At 44.5% G+C, this 8,078-nt stretch overlaps 1 pseudogene; it reads right to left on the bottom strand.

Annotated features, from left to right (window-relative positions):
• Positions 1-271: 271 nt before the first annotated feature.
• Positions 272-2,124, bottom strand: LOC109974368 (uncharacterized protein K02A2.6-like; annotated as a pseudogene).
• Between the last annotated feature and the right edge of the window lie 5,954 nt (positions 2,125-8,078).

Genomic DNA, 8,078 nt, shown 5'->3' with positions numbered 1-8,078 from the left:
GCTGCGTGCTCCACCTCTTACCCTTCCCCTGAGTAGTTCTGTGTGTCTGTGACATAAACATGCACTGAGATACAGAGGGGGGAGGCAGGATGGAAATTTAAACAGTTTTTTACATTTGCAATTTTGCAACTTTTATATTTGTTCATTAATACTTATAGGTCCATATATATCTAGAATTGATTAGTCAAAAGTAGTAGTTTAAACTGTTGTTGAACTGTATTTTCAGTGCCTTGTACTGGTACATGTGTAATAACAGTGATGTAAATCTAATCTAATTTGAGCTGAAACAGTGAGTTTGAAATAGTATTTTGAAATAATTTGCTTTGTTGTTGTAATAATAATAATACAGGTACTGGTGAAAGCGCTTGACTGCAAAAACTACTGCCAGTCCCTCTTTTTCTAACTGTGAGTAACCTTTTTCCACTGCTGAGAGAGTAGGTGATACATATGCAATTGGCTGTTCTTGTCTGCCATCCATCCTGTGTGACAACACCGCCCCCACCCCATAGGGTGACGCATCACTGGCCAGGACCACCTCTCATTCTGGATCAAAGTGCACCAGCAAATGTTCCAAGTGCAGTAGTCCCTTGACCTACTGAAAAGCTGTTTCTTGAGCTTGCTGCCACTTCCAGGGGAAGTTCTTGTGTAGTAACTGGTAGAGGGGAGCTAACACAGCCGAAGAAAGGAGCCCAGAAAGGACCTGAGCTCGGTCACATCCTTAGGGCTCGGAGCTTCCTTTATTGCTCTCACCTTCTCTTCCACGGGAGACAGACCCTCAGCTGAAATCTTGTGGCCCAGATAGGTGACGCTTGGTGCCTTGAACACACACTTACTGCGCTTTAAACACAGCCCTGCCTCGGCAAGTTTTCTCAGTACTTGGTCCAGGTTTTCTGAATGCTCCTTATCAGTCCTGACCAGAATGTCATCCAAGTAGATTGCTATACCGGGAATGTTTTGGAGCAGATTGTCCATGGTGCGTTGGAAGATTGCTGGGCTGGATGCCACCCCAAACACTAGCCTATTGTATTTAAACAATCCCTTGTGGGTGTTGATGGTAATATACTGCTTAGAGTCCTCGTCCAACAGTAGTTGCTGGTATGCCTGACTCATGTCCAGCTTGGTAAAGGTTTGTCCTCCTGCAAGAGTGGCAAACAAATCCTCCACTCGAGGTAGGAGATAAGTATCCAACTGTGCAGCCTGATTAATGGTCAGTTTATAGTCCCCACATAACCGCACCCCCCCATCTGCTTTAAGTACTGGGACAATCGGGGCCGCCCAATCAGAGAACGCCAGAGGCTCAATGCCCCCCAGCTGCAGCAACCGGTCCAGCTCAGCTTCCACCTTGGCCTTCATGGCGTATGGCACTGGGCGGGGTTTGAAAAATCGAGGTTTAGCATTGGGGTCTACACCTAATTTCACAGTTGTGCCCCTAAGCGTGCCCAGCTCATCTTTAAATACCTCAGCGTATTTCTCCAGGAGGTCCTCCATTACAATCATGTGTTTTATTTCCCCCCAGTTCAGACAAATTTTCCTCAAAATGTCACATCCCAGCAAGCTTGGACCTTCCCCCTTGACCACGAACAGCCGTCCTGTGGCCCATTGTCCTTGATACTCAATGTCCACTTTTAAAGTGCCAAGCACCTGGATGCACTCACCCGTGTATGTTTTCAATCTAACATTAGTTGCCGTCAGTGCAGGTGCCTCACTCTCCTGCCACAGTTTCACATAAGTGGCTTGACTGATTACTGAAGCTGAGGCCCCTGTGTCTACTTCCATTTTCAGATGTTTACCATTTATTTGCAGCGTGGCACAAATGGGCTCTGCTCGCGCTTCATTCTGGTCAGCCAGATTAAACATATTGAAGGAGATGTGCTCCTCACTCTCCCCCACCTGCAGATGATGTGTTCTATTTGTGGGCTTGGATTTACCTTTTATCTGATTTTTAGCCCCTCTACATTTCTTTGCAATGCGTCCCTTTTTGTGACATACGACATGTTGCCTCTTTAAACCCACAGTCACTAGCAAAATGTAGACCTCCACATCTATAACACTCCACAGACTTAACTGGCTTGCCGTGTTTCTCCGCAGACATCCGATGAAGCACTCTCGCCTGCCCACTGCCATTAGCTTGTTGAATGTCTTTTGTGTTGTTAGCTGCAGTTTCCACCGCTTGAGTGATCTCTAGAGCTTTCTTAAACGTGAGTGAGGTTTCCACCAGCAATCGGCGCTGCATTCCATCATTGTTTATGCCACAGACTAACCTGTCCTGTAGCATGTCGTCCAACGTGGCTCCGAACGCACAGTGCTCTGATAACTGTCTGAGGTCCGCCACAAACGCTGCTACTGAACTCCCTGCTTGCAGGAGTGGGAATGAAACTTGAAATGCTGAACAATCACCAAAGGCTTCGGGTTGTGGTGATTTTGCACCATGCTCACCAGGTCCTGGAAATCGATCTCTCCTGGTCTCTGCGGCGTGGCCAGATTACATATGAGTCTGTACGTTTTTGCCCTGCACACACTAAGGAGGATGGAACATTTCTTAGCCCCATTGGTGATGTCATTGGCAAGAAAAAAATGCTCCAGTCATTCCATATACTCGATCCAGTCGCTCTCTGACTCCAGAAATTCACTAAGCGAACCAACCATAGCCATAGCAAAACTACTCGCAAACTTCTTCTTCGACCTAACTATATATATGTATCTCAAGTCCCTCGGACTTCTTTATCCTCGTCGCCAGTGTAATAACTTGATGGAGTACAAACGCAAGCACGCTGGTCAGTTTCAACTCTTTACTGAATAACTGCACAACTGTACACAGTGAACACTTGTCTCACAAACTGACTGCCCAAAAATCCGGGGAACTCTGGTCCCGTGATAGTGCCCTACATAACATGTTCCCCCAAGATGCCTAACTAAGGTTCCTAGCTCCCAATTCAACAGCCTCAAACTACAACAGTTGTCATTTGCATTTTTTGCATTTATGCATTCCTCTAATTTAGTTGATCACAGTCAAACACATAGGTGTATTGTGAGAGACATAACAGAATAGGAAGGGGTCATGGTGTCTAAAATGATAAACACGTCTCCAGTCATAGTGAATGGGAATAAAAATCCATTGCGGGCAGAGGAAATTTATAAATTATCTCACACGTGGAACAGAGGAATGCACCTGTCATTATCATGGTCCTCAGAGGGAACATTGAACAACTGTGCAAAATGCAAAGCATGATAATTATTTATAAGGTTAAAGACAAATCTGCAAAGTGTGTTTGTAAATGTGAACAAGAACTTGCTGTCTTGCAATGATTTAGTAGTCATGCTGAAATGAGGAGTGAAAAAACAGCCCACTATGGTAGAAAATCAGCTGATGAACTGGTGAAGGCTGCCAGGTTTGAGTAGCTTGAAGATGAAATAGTTGATTTGCTTGACATATATTTAAAAGAATTAAACCTTTTGTAGTGGTTACAACAAACAAGCTACAGTTAATATACAATATGTACAGTGAGAGTGTGTAGATTACATGTAGTTACTATATGCAGTAATCAGTTAATAACTAATTTCTGCAAGCTCTCTGTACTATGTCAGTTCACTGTGTAAATAGTTTGTGTGTGTTGAAGCAAGAACATTTTGGTTCATGGCCTGTTTGTTTAACCCATTGGGTCATCCTGATCTGGAGATGACCTGTTAACTAGGTTCGGGAATTGGCGGGGGAGCCAAAAGTGAGCAGTGTACAAAGGGAGGCAGTATGCTGCTGCAGTAGAGTAGTTTAATGTGTGTGCGTGCGGAAGAAGGACGTATGAGTGAGACCCCACCCGGGGTCTCACTCATACGTCCTTCTTCCAGGAATGATGACTCTGTCCCCTATCTCTTAGTCTGTTGAATTGTCTGCCAAACTATTGAACTGCCTTGAATTATTGTAATATTAAATGATCTTTGGCATTTTAGTGATTCGTCTGTGAATTAATTTAGCTCGCATCAGGTCCTACTGACCACACTTATCATAATTCTGATGCATGATTGTGAAGCTTCTGCAGGATGTCGAGACAGACAGACCATGAGTGTGATGAGATGGCTGAGGAGATGCTCTGCCCTGCTCCATCTGATTACCAGTTAATACCAGGGCATTACCAGTTTGTCAGTTTGTATCTGGAAGTCCCACAGGATCTTAGCTTGGTCATTCTCAACCACCTTTAGTATCTGGCACCCTTCTGTTATGTGCTGGATTGTCTCAGGGGGGTTCAGGACTGTCTCAGGGGTTCTTCTATTTGATGGTGGTACATAATAATAATAATAATAATAATAATAATACTTTTATTTATATATCACTTTACAACTCGAATTGAGCACAAAGTGCTTCACAGCAGGACATGCACACTCCAATAAGAAACAGAAACACTAAAGAAAGCCTCAAATAAATTAAAACACAGACTTTAAAAACAGAGAGAAAACTCCATATTGAAGTATAAATAGCATAAAACAACAGGAACGGATTAAGTACCGAAGGCCTGCCTAAAGAGATGAGTTTTTAGAGTTACTTTAAAAGAGGCCAGCTCAGTTATGGGCCGTAGCTCTGGTGGTAGAGATTTCCACAGCCTGGGGCCATACATGGGATTTTGTATCGGGATTGCGAGATAGCCAAAGATAAATGCTCTGAAGAGCGCATAGCTCTGTGCAGAGCATAGACAGACCTGAGATCCGACACATATGGGGGGCAAGGCCGTTAACAGACTTAAATACAAATAGCAGTACCTTAAAGTCGACTCTGAATTTTACTGTCAGCCAATGCAGCGAGAAGAGAACAGGGGTGATGTGGGTGTATCTGGGGGTATTCGACAAGAGACAAGCCACAGTGTTCTGGACAAGTTGTAGCTTCCAGAGAAGAGACTGAGAAATTTCTGATAGAAGACCAAACTGTCCCTTAACATGTCCAGGGAGATGTGCAAGCCATCCTTCTCCCATTTACGTTCAGCCTGTCTGCAACGTCTCCGCAGGGTGCGGGTGGTGTCATTCAGCCATGGGTCAGAAGTGTTTCTGAGTCTCATCATCCTAGATGGAGCGATGGAGTTCATGATCCGGGAGCAGGTAGAATCAAACGAGGAGAGAAAAGCAACAGGTCACGCAGGAGGAGTCTGTACTTCTGAGGAGTGAAGCTTAGAAATCAGAAGCTAAGAAAGCAGCTGCAAAGTTAGGGGCCGTAGATGGAGTGATGATCCTGCAGCGTTGACGTAGGGCCATGGGTCCAGATGTACTTAACGGTGCCAGGACCTCAAAATGGACAAAAAAGTGATCAGAAATGGCTAAGTTTGATACATCCCCTGTGCATATAGCCAGACCTTGCGAGATAACGAGGTCCAGTGTGCCCCTACATTGGTGAGTGGGGCATAGTACTGACTGGGTGAGATCAAAAGAATCCAATAACAAGTCAAACTCATTCACCAGCTGGTCAGAAGAGCAGCTGACGTGAATGTTAAAATCTCCATATATCAAAACGTTGTCGAACTGAGGAATGAGCGTTGCCAAAAGTTGCCCAAATTCATTAATAAAATCATTAGATTTAGGAGGACAGTATATCACCGCACATAGAATAGGACAGTGCAATGTTAGAACAAAGGTTTGTAGTTCGAAGCTGGAATAGGCTTTAAGGGAGAGAAGGCAACATTTTAGTGCTGACTTAAAAACAAATGCCAAGCCGCGACCTCTACCAGCGAGGCGCGGGGTGTTTAAAAACAGGTAATTGGCCGGAAGAAGCTCCAAAAAGAGACTATTATCACCTTGTTTCAGCCAAGTTTCAGTGCTGAAAAACATATCCAGATCATCCGTGGATATAAAGTCATTGAGGATGAAAGTTTTGTTGTTGTGTGATCTTGTGTTGAAGAGAGCAAAGTGAAGTGGGTTAGGCTTCTCCTGTGGGAGGGCAGCCAGAGCCACTGAGCAAAGATTTGCTTGCGAGCAATGCTGGCTAGAGCGTCTCACAAGCTGATGACATGGGCGAGGGGGGTCAACGTCTGATCCGACTGGTCAAAGAAAGCAGTAACTATGGATCAGAAACCAGCTATAATGGAGATAGCCATGTTCCAAAAGCTGTTCAGACCACATCGCAGAGCTTAGGCAGGATTTCAATTTAATGTGGAGTCCCGCTCTCCTGCCATGCTGTCTCCAATGAAGGCTGTCTGGGAGAGGGCCAGCCAAGCATCGAAGGAACGGAGGTATGGACGCTAGCGGAAGTGGTGGTAGCTTAGATTGATAGCTCCGGTAGATACTAGGATGGCTAAACATAGAGTCATGTAGGAGGAGCAGGCGGCAGGCCAGGTACAGTGGTGCCCTCTTGCTTCTTCCCGTAATCACCACCAATAAATAATGGTTTCTGCCTGTGCAGAGGTTTCTGACCGTGCAGAGGTTTGTCCTTCCATGAGGGTTCCTGCTTTTCCTTCCCTTGTTCCTGTGGTTTCTGCTGCCTGAGGTATTCACTAAGCACATCATCACTCGGGGCCATCTTCCTGATGTATTCATGGATCTTTGTTGTTTCATCCTGGATAGTGGCTCTGATGCTCACTCATCCTCTGCCTCCTTCCTTCCGCTTAGTGTACAGTCTCAGGATGCTGGACTTGGGGTGAATCCCACTGTGCATGGTAAGGAGCTTCCTTGTCTTGATGTCTCTATCTCCTCCTTTGGCCAGCTTATCATGCCAGCGGGGTACCTGATGACTGGCAGGGTGTAGGTGTTAATAGCCCAGACTTTGTTCTTTCCATTCAGCTGACTTCTCAGGACTTGCCTTACTCTCTGCAGGTACTTGGTGGTTGCTGCTTTCCTGTACGCTATGCCAGCCACTTGGTTATGGTGTTCCATGTATGCCCTGCCTGTTAGCATCTTGCACCCCGCTGTTATGTGCTGGATTGTCTCAGGGGCATCTTTGCACAGCCTGCACCTGGGGTCCTGTCTGGTATGGTAGACCCCAGCCTCTATTGATCGTGTAGTTGGAGCTTGTTCTTGTGCTGCCAGGATTAGTGCCTCTGTGCTGTCTTTCAGTCCAGCTTTGTCCAGCCACTGGTAGGATTTTTTTATATCAGCACAAAATATAAAGCTGAATAAACTAAAAAGTCTAAATGTTATAAAAAAGTTGAGTACAAGCATGGATGTTCTTGAAGAGTTGAACAGATGAAGACCTCAGTGGCCTGTATAGCTGAAAGTATGTTGGACTTATAAAGTGCCAAAGAAAGGGTGGAAGATCCCAGAATAATAAATAAAGAACAGGAGAGCATAGTGTGGATGCTTTACAGCATCCTATAGCTTCTTTGGCTCCTCTTTCAAATCATGAATATTGCTGTCTTCCAAGGAGTGTTCCTTGTCCTTCAGGAGCAGGTAGACTTCTGAGTCTTATCCTGAGGAACTGGCTCTCCTGCTTTGCACAAGCATCTGAATAGATGCTAGAGTGTGGGAGAACTTTGTTTCTTTTAGTTTAGGTGAAATCAGCCTTGCATTGTAGCCACATGCTTATTGGTTTTACTATAAAGCTAAAGAAATACTGAGGAGAAATCCAGATTTCATACTGTTGATTGATATCATGGCAGCTTCTTGTATAAGTAGGAAGGTGACAGTGATCAAGTGGTATGTATAGATTTACCACTCACTGCTCGGTGGTTTCTTGTGACAAACAAGGTGAAGAATGCATCCTGTATGATCACAGCCATCATTAACTTTGCCATTGTTACTCACACTGTCCATTTTTCAGCTTATCAGCTAGCAATAAAGGGACAAAGATGACACTCATTGTTGTCTTCATTGATGCAAATGTCATGTAAAGTAAAGTCATTTATTCACAGCAGTAAAAACCTCACAGTTTTTATTGTTATGAATGTATCGGCGTACAAATATTGAGTGCATATATTTGCATCAGCTTATTTTCTGTAGTGGTTTAAGTTACATGTTCATATGGACTATGTAATAGAATAGTGTTTATGGGTTCACTTTAAGTTCATGTGAGCTGAACAATGAGCTTATATAAGTTGGTCAAGATGTTTCAAGTTTTTGGGTACATCTCAGGGTGGTCTCCTAAAAACTGGAGACAGGAAGCTAAGCTC

This window comes from Monopterus albus, unplaced genomic scaffold (genome assembly GCF_001952655.1).
Source record: "Monopterus albus unplaced genomic scaffold, M_albus_1.0 scaffold329.1, whole genome shotgun sequence".
NCBI lineage: Eukaryota > Metazoa > Chordata > Actinopteri > Synbranchiformes > Synbranchidae > Monopterus > Monopterus albus.
The sequence above is the reverse complement of the archived record's forward strand: the minus strand, read 5'-3'. Positions and strand labels throughout refer to the sequence as shown.